Source organism: Amblyraja radiata, chromosome 2 (assembly GCF_010909765.2).
Source record: "Amblyraja radiata isolate CabotCenter1 chromosome 2, sAmbRad1.1.pri, whole genome shotgun sequence".
Lineage (NCBI taxonomy): Eukaryota > Metazoa > Chordata > Chondrichthyes > Rajiformes > Rajidae > Amblyraja > Amblyraja radiata.
The window spans coordinates 6,521,157-6,536,178 of NC_045957.1; positions in this window are offsets into that span (position 1 = coordinate 6,521,157).

Below are 15,022 nucleotides of genomic sequence, written 5' to 3' on the forward strand. Positions count from 1 at the left end.
TCATCTTTTGTGTATGTGTGTATGAGAGTTAGTATTTTCGCCAAAACGCTATGCGCTAGCGCTTAAATTTTTACATATTCTGACACATTTTCCCCCTCCACATTGTGATCAGGTTCGCAAGATTTGATCCTATATTTCACGTTATTGGTGAATAAAATTTAAAAAAAAGACAAAACGGCCTTTTTAACCGTCTTTCACACACAGGTTCTTCAACCAGCTTCGACCGATGACGTCACAATGAGGTGGGTGGGCACCATGGATCGGGTCAGCGCCCGTTTCACGCACACCCGCCCGCGGCCTTGCTCGGATCCTCAGGTCCACGTTCGCCCACGGCCTCGCTTGGGACCTTGGGTACACGCCCGCTCAGCGGCCTCGCTCAGGTCGACACTCGCCCACAGCCTTGCTCGGGTCCTCTGGTCCATGCCTGCCCGCGGCCTCCCTCCCTCCCACAGTGCGGTGCTCCCTCCTTGCCGCCCCTCCCTCCCTCTTTCCCAAAGCATGGTGCTCCCTCCTCACTGCCCCTCCCCCTCCATCCCTCCCACACACTTTCCATAGCGGACCAAATATGATTTGAAAGTAATACACCCAACTCTCAACACCATGGTAAAGGAATTCAATCCCACTTACAGACCAGCTTCTAAAGTTATTCAAGGTCATTCTCCAACTTCACACTCCTGACGACAGCTCAGAGACGTCAATGCACATTGTTCTGAAATGTGCTCTGAGCAAGAGAAGGACCAAAATTGCAAAGCCATAGTTATCCCTTCCACCCCCCCCCCCAAACAACCCCCTCCCCCCCCCCCCATCATCCACACACCCCCTCCCCCCTACAGCCCCCACACACAACCCACTGCCCCCCACACCCCTGCGTTGTGTTGGGGAAACAGGTTGCATTGGGGGAATGGGTGAGTGCTGGAATATTGCGTTGGGGGAGTCTGCACTTGGTCAAGTATATTACTAAAACTCACATCTTCTTTGTTTCTATGCATGTGTGTGTGCCTGTCTGTCTATGTGATCCCGGAACTACGCCAAAATGGTACACGGTAGTGCTATAATCTCTGGACCACCTTACTCACAAGTGTCCTGTGGTGTGTATCAAGTTTCGTTCAGATTGATGTTATATTTACAAGTTATTCACATTTTTAACTTTACAAAATCCCACTTTGAGAAAAATTTCTTCCATCTGCACTGGCAATTACAGCTATGATGTCACAATGGGATCCAAATCCTTGCTGGCATTCCCGCAACAATGTTGCAGTCATACCAGCAAGTTTTTAAAGTTTAAAAACAGGGAGGCTGAACAGGAGGGGGAAGTTGTGCTCCGGGAGGCAGGGGAAGTGCAATTGGATTATTTTTAAAAGTCCTGGCAGCAAGTGCAATAGGGAGCTGAAGAGGAGGGGGAGGGAGTGCTGGGGGTTAAAGGGAAATGAGCCGTCCCTGCGCAGTTGGGAGCTATGGGTGAGTGGTGGAATATAGCATTGGGGGAATGGGTTGCGTTGAGGGAACGGGTGAGTGGTGGATATTGTGTTGGGGGAACGGGTTGCGTTGGGGGACCAGGCCTCCCGTGTGACAGGGACCCAACGGGTCCCACTTGGTCAAGTATATCCCACTTCCTCAAGTATATTCCTAAAACTCTCCTCTTGTTTGTTTCTATGTGTGTGGTTCTTCCTGTGTGTGTGTATGGGTGTCTGCATATGTGATCCTGAAATCACGCCAAAACAGTACGTCACATTTTTAACTTTACAAAATCTAATTTGAGAAGCTGCACTGGCAGTTAGCAGCTATGATGTCACAATGGGATCTCATTTACATAAACTGTTGACATGCTGGCCATGGCCATTACAATGTTGTAAATCACAGGACACTGAATCCTGGCAGCAAATGCAATTGGATTTTTTAAAGTGAAAAGTCAATTTTTTTAAGTTTAAAAAGAGGAAGGGTGAAGTGGGAGGGAGGGAGTGCTGGGGGATAAGGGGAAATGAGCCGCCCCAGCGCAGTTAGGGGCTATGGGTGAGTGGTGGAATATTGTGTTGGGGTAACGGGTTGCGTTGGGGGACCAGGCCTCCCGTGTTACAGGGACCCGATGGGGGTCCCACTTGGTCTTGTATATATTACTAAAACTCGCATCTTGTTTGTGATTCTGCTTTACAACACCCCACTTTGAGAAACATGACTTGAAGTTGCAGTGGCAGATAGCAGCAATGACATCATAATGGGATCTCATTTACATTAAACTGCCCCTCAGCAGTGTTCCACTGGCAGTCAGCAGCGTATGAAGTCACAATGGGATCTCATTTACATAAACTGCCCGTCAACAGTGTTTCACCCTGTGCAATGAGAGATGTGCTACATTGTTGTAAGGAGAGGGAGGGAATGGGGGAGGGGAGGAGGAGAAATGTCTTTTTAACATTGTGTTTAGTGGGGAACAGGGAGATAGAGGGAGAGGAGGGGTTTAGGGAGGGGACTGGGGTTATGGAGGGAGGGGCGGAGTGACTGAAGGTAGGCAAAAGGAGAGGGAGGGAGAGGTGAGGGAGGGTGGGAGGGGTGGAGGGGAGAGAAGAGACAGGGTGAAGAGGAGGGGAAGGAGTGTTGGAGGATAAGGGGGAATAGAGGAGGATAAGGGTAGGAAGAGGGATGGTGAGGCGCAGTTGGGGAGGATTGCCGTGATTTGCGTCACAACGGGGATCTCTGGCGTCACAACAGGAACCCATCAGCCATGCCTGCACAGTTGGAGGCGATGGATGAGTGGTGGAATATTGCGTTTGGAGATCAGCCCTCCTGTGTGACACGGACACAACAGGTCCCACTTGGTCTAGTATCTATATATTATTAAAAGTCTCATCTTGAATGTGTGTGTTTGCGTGTGTATGTGTCCATATGTGTTTTTGTATCTTTGCCAAAATGCTATGCGGTAGCGCTGCAATTTTTACAGAATCTTACTCACATTTTTCTCGTCCACACCATAATCAGGTTCTATTCATTTGATGCTATATTTCATGTTATTGATGATTACAGTTTAAAAAAAAACAACTTTGAGAAGAATAACTGACTCTGTTTTGAGATTTTTCTGGCAGCTTCCAATGATGATGTCACAACAGCATCTCACAGTCATCCAATCATAATGGGATCTCATTTACATATGCTGACAATTACATCACAATAATAAATTTTTTATAATAAATTTTATTTATGGACGCCTTTCAAGACTCTCAAGGACACCTTACAATATTTAGTAAACAGAATACAAAACATGTAAGCGGAATGAAACAAAACAAAAAAATAACGACAATGGGATTGTAGCCCTCATTGCTCTAGCAGGTGCAAATGCATTTTTCTTAAAGTCACTGAATTTTTTTAAAAGTTTAAACTCCCTTCAGATTTGATGCTATAATTAACAAGTTATTGATGATTAAAGTTTCTTTTTTTTAAACGACGGAGCAAAAATAAATGTGACTCTGCTTTGAGATTTTTCTGGCAGCTTCCAGTGATGATGTCACAATGGCATCTCACAGACGTCCAATCACAGTGGGATCTCATTTACATATGCTGCCAATGATGTCACAATGGGATTGTAGCCCTCCTAACTCTAGCAGGTGCAAATGCATTTTTCATAAAGTCACAGTACACTGAATTGTTTTAAAAGTTTAAAATGAGGAAGCGTGAATAAGGCAAAATGAGCAGCCCATGCACAGTTGGGAGCTATGGGTAATATTGCATTGGGGAACGGGTTACATTGGGTGGATTATTGTGTCGGGGAAAAGGGACATAACGGGTCCCACTTGGTCTAGTATATATTACTAAAACTCTCATCTTGTTTGTTTGTTTGTATGCATGCGTGTGAGAACCCAAAACCCCGCCAAAACTGTACACGATTGTGCTATTTTTGTCCCACCTTACTCACCTCGCCTGGGATGTAAATGAAACAAGTTCCGGATTGATACATTTTTACAAATTAATGACAAACTTTACAAAATTCACTTTTCAAACCACTTTTCCACTTGCCCTGCCTGTCAGCTGTCTTCGATGTCACAATGACAGTGAGAGGAGGGGAGAGAGGGGATGAGGGGAGGAAGCAGAGGAGGGGGAGGAGAGAGAGGATAATGGAGGAGGAGAATAGGGGACTGACGAGGGAGAGTGCGGTACGTTCACATTGATCTTATTTTTTATGTCATTGCCATTTTAAACTTTAAAAACGTCGCAGTCGGGCTCCCACTTGCCAGCCGCGCCTGTGCAGTTGGGGGAGGGTTGCCATGACTCGTGTCACAACAGGGATCTCTGGCGTCACAACGGGAACCCGTCAGCCGCACCTGCGCAGTTGGGGGCTATGGGTCAGTGGTGGAATATTGCCTTGTGGGACGGTCCAACGGGTCCGCACTTGGTCTAGTTACAATTAAAACACAAAGTACTTGTGCTACAACTCCAGCATAAGCGCTCAACCAAGCCCAAAGCCAAAGTATTATTTAACTATCCAACTGCATATATCAACCTATGCTAAGGACAATAAATAACTCCAAATGCAAAAAACAGCTACCGACACGTTAACTAGCACTTAAAAAAAAAATCTAATCATATAGCAAGTATATAATTGGGGTTATCAAGTGGGCACCTCCCTTCACTGGTGTTTCATTGAGTTGGGCCCAAGACACCTCAGGCAGGCTCAACCATTGACATACCTACTCTCACCACCTTTGCTGCCAGTATCTACTAAATAAAGGAAACTGCAGTCAATTAGCTCACTCTAACAAATGTTAAACACTCCGCATCCTATTTTCCACTAATCCTAGCCAATCATCCTTCCACAGATGCTGCCTGACCTGCTGAGTTCCTCCAGTATTTTGGTTTTTGCCTTTGTGTTTTTTGATACCTTCGCCGGAAATGAAATAAAATTCATTTATTCCTCATATTATTCCTCCTTCATAGTTTGATAGACTTCAATTAAATCTTCACCCTGCATCTTCTATTCCAAAGAACACCCAGACTTATCCAATCATTCCACATGGCTGCAGTTGCCCAGTCCTGGTAACACCTTGTAAATCTGTTCTGTAGGCTCACATCCTTCCTATAATGTTATGACTAGAACTTCTCACAGCACTTACGGTCACCTAACTATGATCATGTTTTGCCAGAGTGGAGATGTAAAATTCTAGAGGGCATAGCTTTAAGGTGAGAGGGGGAAATTTGAAGGAGTATGTGCTGCCAGCAGAGATGTTGGCAGATATGAGAACAATGTTTTTACGTAACTTTACGTAAACCTGTTGCAGTTTAGTAACAACTTTCAGTACATATCGACGCTTCAATTGATTTTATAATATGCAGTTCATGCAGCTAAATGCTCTGTCACCTCTCTGCAGTGAGGAAAAATGAAGACGATGCAGAAAGAGCAAAAGGTATGTTCAGCGAATGGAGAAATAATTAATTGAGAAATTGTTTGCATTCCAATGATCATGTTTAACACTTTGAGATTGATATTACAAGAATTGGTCAGAATTGGGTTATTACTGTTATGTGTATTGAGATACAGTGAAAAATGTTGTTTGTGTGCTATCCAAGCAAATCATGGTATACATGAGTACAATCAAGTCAGACACAAGTAGAACATATCATGCAAAGAGAAAAATTACCAGAATATAGTGTTACAGTGTTATTATAGCATTAAAGATACAGAGAAAGTGCAGATAAAGAAAAGTGCAAGAGCTACAATGAGGTAGGCTGGAAGATCATGACTGCACACTGGCTTATGAGAGGGCTGTTCAGTAATTTGATAACAGCGGGGTAGTTGTTCCTGAATATGGTGGTATGTTCTTTCAAGCTTTTGATTCTTCTACCCGGCGGGAGAGAGAAGGGAGTGACCAAGGTCTGATTGATCCTTGAACGCAGTGTCATCTTGGGTGACATCGGTGAATGCTGCTGTAGCTTACACCAGGGGGGACCTCATTGAAACGTAATGAAAGGCTTGGATTTAGTGGATGTGGGAGAGTCTAGAAGTGATAGCCTCAGAATTAAAGGAAGTTCCTTTAAGAAGGCGATGAAAAGGAATTTAGTTGGGGGGTGGTGAATCTGTGGAATTCATTGCCACAGAAAGATGTGAAGGACAAGTCAATGGATATTTTTAAAGCAGAGATAGATTATTAATTAGCACGGGTGTTAGGGATTATGGGGAGAAGGCAGGAGAATGGGGTTAGGAGGGAGAGATAGAGCAACCATGATGGAATGGTGTAGACTTGATGGGCTGAATAACCTAATTCTGCCCCTATCACTTATGACCTTTGAACTGAAAATGGCCCTTGACTATGTTGGCTGCTTCCCGAGGCCGTGTGAAGTGTAGATGCAGTCGATGGGAGGAGGCTGCTTTGTGTTATGAATTGGGCTGCATCCAGAACCCTCTACAGAAATTGGAGACATGCCAAATTTCTTTGGTCTACTGAGGAAGTAGAGGCGTTGTTGTGTTTTCTTCGCCATAGTGTCAACTGTGAACAGTTCAAACTCTGATCCATTTTTCTCTTTCTACAGTGGTTGCAGCTACCGCAGCAGTTGGTAAGTTGCATCTAGAGTGAGAGACAAGTAGGAGCGCAGAGTGAGTTAAGATGGATGCAGCTAAGTCTGTAATGATAACATCCCTGCTGAACATGAGGGATGCAAGAAATCCCACAATGACTCTAAAAGAGGAACAATGCATTTAATGTTATGCTATTACTTCAGAAAGTAGATATGAGAAATATCAGGTAGTTACAAACTTGTAATGTAATAATAGGAAAGCTGGTATCTATACCTGTGATCATAAAACAGTTAAGGGCCTGTCCCACTTGGGCGACCTAATCCGCGAGTTCTGGTGAGTTTGCCCTCGACTCATACTCACAGCATGGTCGACATGAGGTCGTAGGAGGTCTTCGTAACTCTCCTTCATGCTCGAGAGTGGTCTCCATGCACTCGAGGCCTCAGCTAGATGGCGGCGTTTTTTTCAATATGTTAAAAAAACGTCGCCATGGAAAAAATCTATACTTTTTTTTACTCATGGGTTTAGTCGTAATAGGTCGTAGTAGGTCGGCATGTTAGTCGTAGGTAGTCGAAGGTAGTCGTAGATAGTCTTCATCATAGTTGAAGGGAGATCGAAGGAGGTCGTCTTCACTCTCCACTATTCGGTGTCCAATTTTCCCGAAGTTAGTCGTAGCTAGTCGAAGCTGGTCTTCAACATAGTCGAAGGAGGTCTTCAACATGTCATTTTTTCAAACTCTTTTAAACTCACCAATTAGGTTGCCCAAGTGGGAAAGCCCCTTTAAGGACTGGTCAAGTATGAACAAATCAAAAATTCAAGACAAAATTGTGATCATTCCAGTTGAATTCTTTTGAGGTTACTAACACAGAGGATGAATGAGAGACTACGGTTGTTGCCTATATATACTTAACAAAGGCATGCAGTAAGCTTTTCTGCAACAGAGTATTTGTCAAAGTAAAAATGGCTTTATCTGTTTAATGAGAACTGGAAACTCCAGCAGGGCCAAGCTTTGAATCAACGGTGGGCATCACTCAGTCCTCCGGGTGTTCTGGTTTCCTCCCAAATCCTGAGGACATGTGGGTTGGTAGGTTAATCGGCATCTGTAAATTGCCCCTCGTTTGTTGGGAGTGGATGAGTTCAAGTTCAAGCTCATTTATTGTCACATGCACTGATTAAGGTACAGTGGAATTTGACTTGCCATGCAGCCACGCAATCAAAAAGAGCAGAATACACAATAGAACATAACATGAACGTCCACCACAGTGGAATCAACATTCTTCACTGTGGTGGAAGGCACAGGGAAAGAGGGATAACACAGAACTAGGATGAATGGGTGATCGATGGTCAGCGTGGACTCAGTGGGTTGAAGGGCCTGTTTCCATGCTATATCACTAAACTAAATTAAACTAAAGTATGCTTAGAAAATACCTGTGATCAAAGTTCACAATGATGTGACATTGTCATTTGTTGCACTGTTCTCCAGGAGCAGAAGCTGCCAGGGCTCTATCACCAGGAGGTGGTAAGTTGTAAATATGGCAAGTGCCATTTATTTTGCAATTCCTAAATTATACTGTACAATATCAATCTCCCCCGTAATGCAAAGAGGCACAGCCAAAATAGCTACAATTCAGTCCCTACATTTGGTGAATTAGTAGCTCATTGGCTGCCGTTGTCTCAAAAACAAATTAGAGTAAAGAAGTGTTGTTGGTTATTGTCACTGAACATGTGACATATGTGGGTTCCGTGCTTTGACCCTGAAGTTATCTGTAACAAACAATAGCAGTCTTATGTCTGATCCAGGAGGTTGTGCGTAATATACCCACGGCTAATTTAGACTGACTCTCCACTGCTGAGAGAGTGCTAAACAGCTAGTTCTCACCACTTTTGGATCAGACAGTAAACCAAATCCACTCTTGCATCGCTCATAGAACCATTCTGAAGATGAGTTTGAGTTTCCTTGGTGTCCTGGACAACATTTATTCCTCAACTAACACTGATTGTCTCAATGAACTGTTGTATCGAGGTCCTCTCTTAGCTTAAACGCACGGGTCATGACAGTCTGGGAGAAGAGCACCTCTTTTAACACCATGTCTACTCTTCCCATGTGTTCTTTAATATCGTCTAGCTTTTATTTATTTTGTCGTGCAATAAGCACAGTTACAAAAGTGCGGAGAAAACAAGATGCCTAATGGGTTCCTCTTCGATGCTTCTGAAAGATTGGATGTGCTCCACATTCTAATCATTGTCTAGCTCCAGGAACTGTAAACCAAAGAATTTATTCTCAACTAAAACAGAACGAATGGAAAACTCATTGGCTTAGGCAGCATCAGTAGAGGCAGAAAGGTGCATGTTGACGTTTCGAATTGAGGGACTCTCTGTTCAGGGCTGAGAGGGAACAAGAAATATTGCCTCACAGCGCCAGACATTCCGGTTCGAACCTGACTTTGGGTGCTGTCTGTGTGGGAGTTTGCACGTTCTCCCTTGAACACATGACCTTCCTCAGGGTGCTCCAGTTTCCTCCTGTATCCCAAAGATTAAGTGTTTGCAGGTTAATTTTCCTCAATACAATTGACCCCCTGTGAGTAGGGAATGGATGAGAAAGTGGGATAACGTAGATCTAGGGTGATCTGTGGTTGGTGTGGATTTGGTGGTCTGTTTCTATGCTGTATCAGTTCAGTTTGATCACCAGCAGACAGCATCACATAGTGGGGTGGGACAGAGGATTGTAGATGATTGGTGGAACCTTATGGGAAGGAGGTGAAGAACAGATGGAATAAGATCGGACCTTGGTTTAATTCCATTGGTGCTTTCCTTGCATTTGTTCCTCCCATTAGTGTAGTCTAGACAGTGGAATCAGCCAGTGATATTTGCTTTACGGCACCCCATCATACCCTGAAGCTCACTTGCTTAACTCAAACTTCTCAACATTGGTGAGAAGGAGCCTCAACTTAGATCTCCATCTATAAAAGAAACCCTTATTTTCTAGTGACATTTCATTTTTTAATTTGTCTTTATAAGCTCCCAATGACAGCTAGATGTGACCTAATTTTCCATTTAATTTCTGCTCGTACATTTGAACTTCTTCTGACTCAAAATCTTATATTTGAAGGGTATTTCCACTGCAAAATGATGGTATTTCCATTTCTCTGCATTTCTGCTGCTGTCACAATGTGCGGCAAAATAAATAAGTTGGATACAGTGAGAGTACCCACATGGTCTCTTGTCCCAGCTTGTCCTGACCTTTGAATGTACCTTTCGGCCAAGGCAGGGGCTCTGGTACTCCGTCCACTAATGAGATATGAAGTAAGTCTGGGGTTACAGAAAGAGTGGCTCTTCTCGAGGTTATATTTGTTGCTAGATGTTTTTTTCTTGAGAGAGTGGAAAATCAGCTGGAGGATTCCTTGCCAAGAAGGTAACGTACTTGAATTTCTCTCTGCTTAATGGTTGGACTTCGCTAAGTGATCCAAGCTGACAAACACAGGACCTGGCCTGAAACACTATATCCTCTGGGTGTGCAGGTCTTTTGAGGCTTGTGTGAGGGCTGGTGACACCAGACGACACCAGCATGAAGCCACTGTACCACAGGCCTTACCAGCCAGCGGGAAGGAGTTTGCTAGGGTTGACCAAGCTGAGGCACTGTGGCGATGATCGTCTAGGTAGGAAGCCCAGTGAAGAGTTGCTCAGATGCTTGGGAACCATTTTGTTCATACAGCTGTACATAAATTGGCTGCCGCATTTCCCGTTTTGTATCAGTAACTACACTTCAAAAATACAGCTGTAAAGTGCGTTGTGGTACATTAAGTAGAGGGAGGAGCTGTTATATATTGTACAAATCTTTACCATTGAATAACATTATTTTGAGTGCATGGCGTTAGCAGACTAAAGATGAACCTCACTATCAACGTCGGTGCAATTATAAACACCAACAATAATGGTAGCCTTCCTCTGGAACGCATATCCCAGGAGCAGATCTGAGAAATGGTTACTTTGAAGAAAAGGTATCACAGAGTTATTAACAAATGTAGAATTACCACTTGATAAATGTTAAGAACTTCAGATAATATGAAACAAATGGAACTAAATTCTGTCAATATTGAAACATTTAATTTGCATTGAGCTTTTTTCTCATTCCCAGCAACATTACCAATTTGTATTGATGCAAGCCTGGTTGACAAACGTAAGTTTTGAAATGCGGTAGAGTCTGAAGAATTGTCATTAAATCACATTCAAGTATATTAACTATAGTCAAGAGAGTGTTAAATGTTCTATATAGCAGGAATGCAACAATAGAATTCTTATAGCTTTTACGGGTCTATTAACAGCTTTTACTGTAGCTTTTACTGGTCCATTAACACAACAAAGCAGCAAATAAATGTACAATAATCAATAATACAAAATAAGTTTATAATAATAGCAGGTAACCTGACCATATTAGTGCAAAAACCAAATTGGGTTGTACAACCAAAACAAAATCCATAGTAGATCAGTGATGAGTAGGGTTGTGGTTAGTGTTGTGCAGTGTGGTTTACATGCTTAATGGTTGCTGGGAAGACGCTGTACTTGAACATGGAGCCACGGTTTTCAGCCTCCTGCACCTTCTTCCCGATAGTATCAGGGAAATGAGAGCATGGCCATGGTGGTGTGGGTCTGATGATATTAATGCCTTCTTGAGGCAGCTTCCTGTAGATCCTCTCGATATTGGGAAGATCAATATGCGTGATGGACCGAGCAATGTCCACCATTTTCTGCAACCTCCTTCATTCCTGGTTAGTAGAGTTACCGAACCAGGCCGTATTGCAACTAGTCACCTGTGTTCTCCATTGCCCAACTGTAACAATACACAACAATAACAAAGGTAGGCATGGTTTGTTAAAAATTAACTTTGTCTTACCCTTAGTTCCACTGATAGCTCTCCTTGGCTACTTTAAATCATATTTGAACTGCAATATATTTTACAAATTCCTTTCATGTAATTCCAAGGGATAGGGGAATAGATATTCCACAGGGACTCTGGTCTTTGTAAGTCTCTTCTCATTGACAAGGCGATACAAATCCTTGAGTTGTGAAGGAAAAAGTTGTTGAGGTCTTTCCTCGTTCTGACGGGTGAAATCCTGGTAGAATACTTACTAAATAATATTTTCTACAAAAAGACCTATTGGGTAAGATCTAAAGACTTCATAAGAGCATGAATACATGGATGAAAAAGAAAATTGTGCAATCCAGCCCAAGCAGTGTGCAATATCTATTATCTTACAACTTCTGTCTATACAGTTTTAAGTGTTCGGTAAAGGGACTGTCTCACTGCGGCGACCTAATCCGAGAGTTTTCCCTTGACTCATACTTGCAGCATGGTCGACACGAGGTCCTAGGAGGTCTTTGTAACTCTCCTTCATGCTCGAGGGTAGTCCCCGCTTACTCGAGGCCTCAGCTAGGTTGCGGCGTATTTTTTAACATGTTGAACAATGCCCGCGAGTAAAAAAAGGTCGCCATGGAAAAAATTGATACCTTTTTTACTCATAGGTTTAGTCGAAGTAGGTCGTAGTAGGTCAGCATGTTAGTCGTAGGTAATCGAGGGTAGTCGAAGGTAGTCGTAGATAGCCTTCAACATAGTCGAAGGGAGGTAGAAGGAGATCGAAGGGGGTCGTCTTCACTCTCCACTATTCGGTGTCCAATTTTCCCGAAGTTAGTCGAAGCTAGTCTTCAACATAGTCGAAGGAGGTCGAAGGAGGTCTTCTACATATTCGAAGAAAGTCTTCAACATGACATTTTTTCAAACTCTCCTAAACACTTCTAAACTCGCCAATTATGTGGCCGCAGTGGGACAGCCCCTTAAATGTACAGCTGTAATGTACATAAAGCCTCAGTAAAGTTTGAGAGAGAACGTGAATAATGTCTGGAGAAAGCCATTCATCCATGAAATTTAGGAGCACATTTGGCTGATAACACCACGTTCACAACTCATTCCTTGTTAACCATTAGTTAGTACAAGGTTGGCATAGCCGGTAGATCTGGCAGTGCCAGAAACGCAGGTGCTGTCTGTGAGGAGTTTGCACGTTCTCCCTGTTATCATGTGGATTTCCTCTGAATGCACCGGTTTCCTCGAACATCCCAAAGATTTGTGGATTTGTAGGTTAATTGGCTTCAATAATTGCCATTAATGTTGGGAGTGAACACTAAAGTGGGATAATGTTGAACTAGTGTGAACTGGTGATTCATGGTCAGCGTTGACTCGGAGGGCCGAGGGCCTATTTCCGTGCTGTATGTCTAAGCTAATTTCGTGCCCCAAACCCAGTGCCGGATTTAGATGAAGAGAGGCCCTAAGCTGTTCCACTTGTGAGGCCCCCAACGACCGGACAGCCATGGCGGCCAAATCTCCCACAATTCAAAGCGAGGGAGAAAGTGCCCAGCGCCGACCAGTTGCCGTTGCAGTGCGCATGCGCAGGGCGGCCAATGATGTGCTGGCCGTGGTTGTGCGCATGTGCAAGGCGGCCTGCCGTGCCGGCGGATGAGGAGCGAGCGGAGCCCGGCGGCCCGGACACGGATAGCGGGGGGAGATGGAGAGAGAGAGATAGAGAGGGGGGGCGCCCAGAGTTGAACGGTAGGTGTTCTACCTTGGCCGGAGGCCCCCCTAGACCTCGAGGCCCATCAATTTTTTCGGGGGGCCCCCTAGAAAGTGGGGGCCCTAAGCTATAGCTTGTTTAGCTTATACGTAAATCCTGCACTGCCCAAACCAAAGGTACTTAAAGAAAGCCTGAACTTCTTTACGTGAACAAAATGTTGCAGTAAAATACAAACAAAAGTTGTTAAATATGCCACAGCAGTGAGATGAAAGGCCATTGACACGAACATTAATTTTATACCTCTTCCCATCCAATGCTTGGTCTGCTGAGTATTTATATCATTTTCTGTTTTTATCCCCTCATACAATGTTCATCATTAATTTTGTCGGGTACATCGAACAATCCCTGTTCGAGGCCTACCAGGGCCCCATCCCCGACCTCTACCTCCGCTACATCGACGACTGCTTTGGTGCTACCTCCTGCACCCACACACAACTGACTGACTTCATCCGCTTCACCACTAACTTCCATCCGGCACTCAAATACACCTGGACCATTTCCGACACTTCCCTACCATTCCTTGACCTCACTATCTCCATCGCAGGTGATAGACTTCTGACCGACATCCACTATAAACCCACTGACTCCCACGGCTATCTTGACTACACTTCTTCCCACCCTGCTTCCTGTAAAGACTCCATCCCATATTTCCAATTCCTCCGTCTACGCCGCATCTGCTCCCAGGATGAGGTGTTCCACACCAGGGCATCGCAAATGTCCTCATTCTTCAGGGAACGGGGGTTCCCCTCCCCTACTATAGATGAGGCTCGCACCAGGGTCTCCTCCATACCCCGCAACACTGCTCTCTCTCCCCATCCCCCCCACTCGCACCAACGGCAGAATCCACCTGGTCCTCACCTTTCACCCCACTAGCCGGCACATACAACAAATAGTCCTCCTTCAGTTTCGCCACCTCCAACGTGACCCTACCACTCGCCACATCTTCCCATCTCCCCCCTTGTCTGCCTTCCGCAAAGACCGCTCCCTCCGTAACTCCCTGGTCAATTCTTCCCTTCCCTCCCGCTCCACCCCCTTCCCCGGGCACTTTCCGTTGCAACCGCAAGAGATGCTACACCTGTCGCTTTACCTCCCCCCTCAACTCCATTCAAGGACCCAAGCAGTCGTTCCAGGTGCGACAGAGGTTCACCTGCACCTCCTCCAACCTCATCTATTGCATCCGCTGCTCTAAATGTCAGCTGATCTATATCGGTGAGACCAAGCGTAGGCTTGGCGATCGTTTTGCCGAACACCTCCGCTCGGTCCGCACTAACCAACCTGACCTCCCTGTGGCTCAGCACTTCAACTCCCCCTCCCATTCCGTATCCGACCTCTCCGTCCTGGGCCTCCTCCACGGCCAGAGTGAGCAACACCGGAAATTGGAGGAACAGCACCTCATATCCGCTTGGGGAGTCTGCATCCTGGTGGCATGAACATTGATTTCTCACAATTCTGTTAACCCTTGCTGTCTCCTCCCCTTCCTACCTCAGCCCTCGGGCTCCTCCTCCTTTTTCCTTTCTTCTCCCCGCCTCCCCCCACCCCCTATCAGTCTGAAGAAGGGTTTTCGGCCCGAAACGTTGCCTATCTCCTTCGCTCCATAGATGCTGCACCCGCTGAGTTTCTCCAGCATTTTTGTGTACGTTCATCATTAATTGTTTACCATATCCTTGCAAATATTATGCATACAGTAGTTTTAACGCATTACGTAACAATTAATAAATAATTCACAATTAACAAAACATAGAACAGACCCTTTGGCCCACAATATCTGTGCCGATCATAATGCTAAGACCAACTCTTGTCTGCCTAAAGATAGACACAAAATGCTGGAGTAACTCAGCGGGCAAGCAGCATCTCTGAAGAAAAGGAATAGGTGATGTTTTGGACCAAAACCATTCTTCAGAGTGAGACA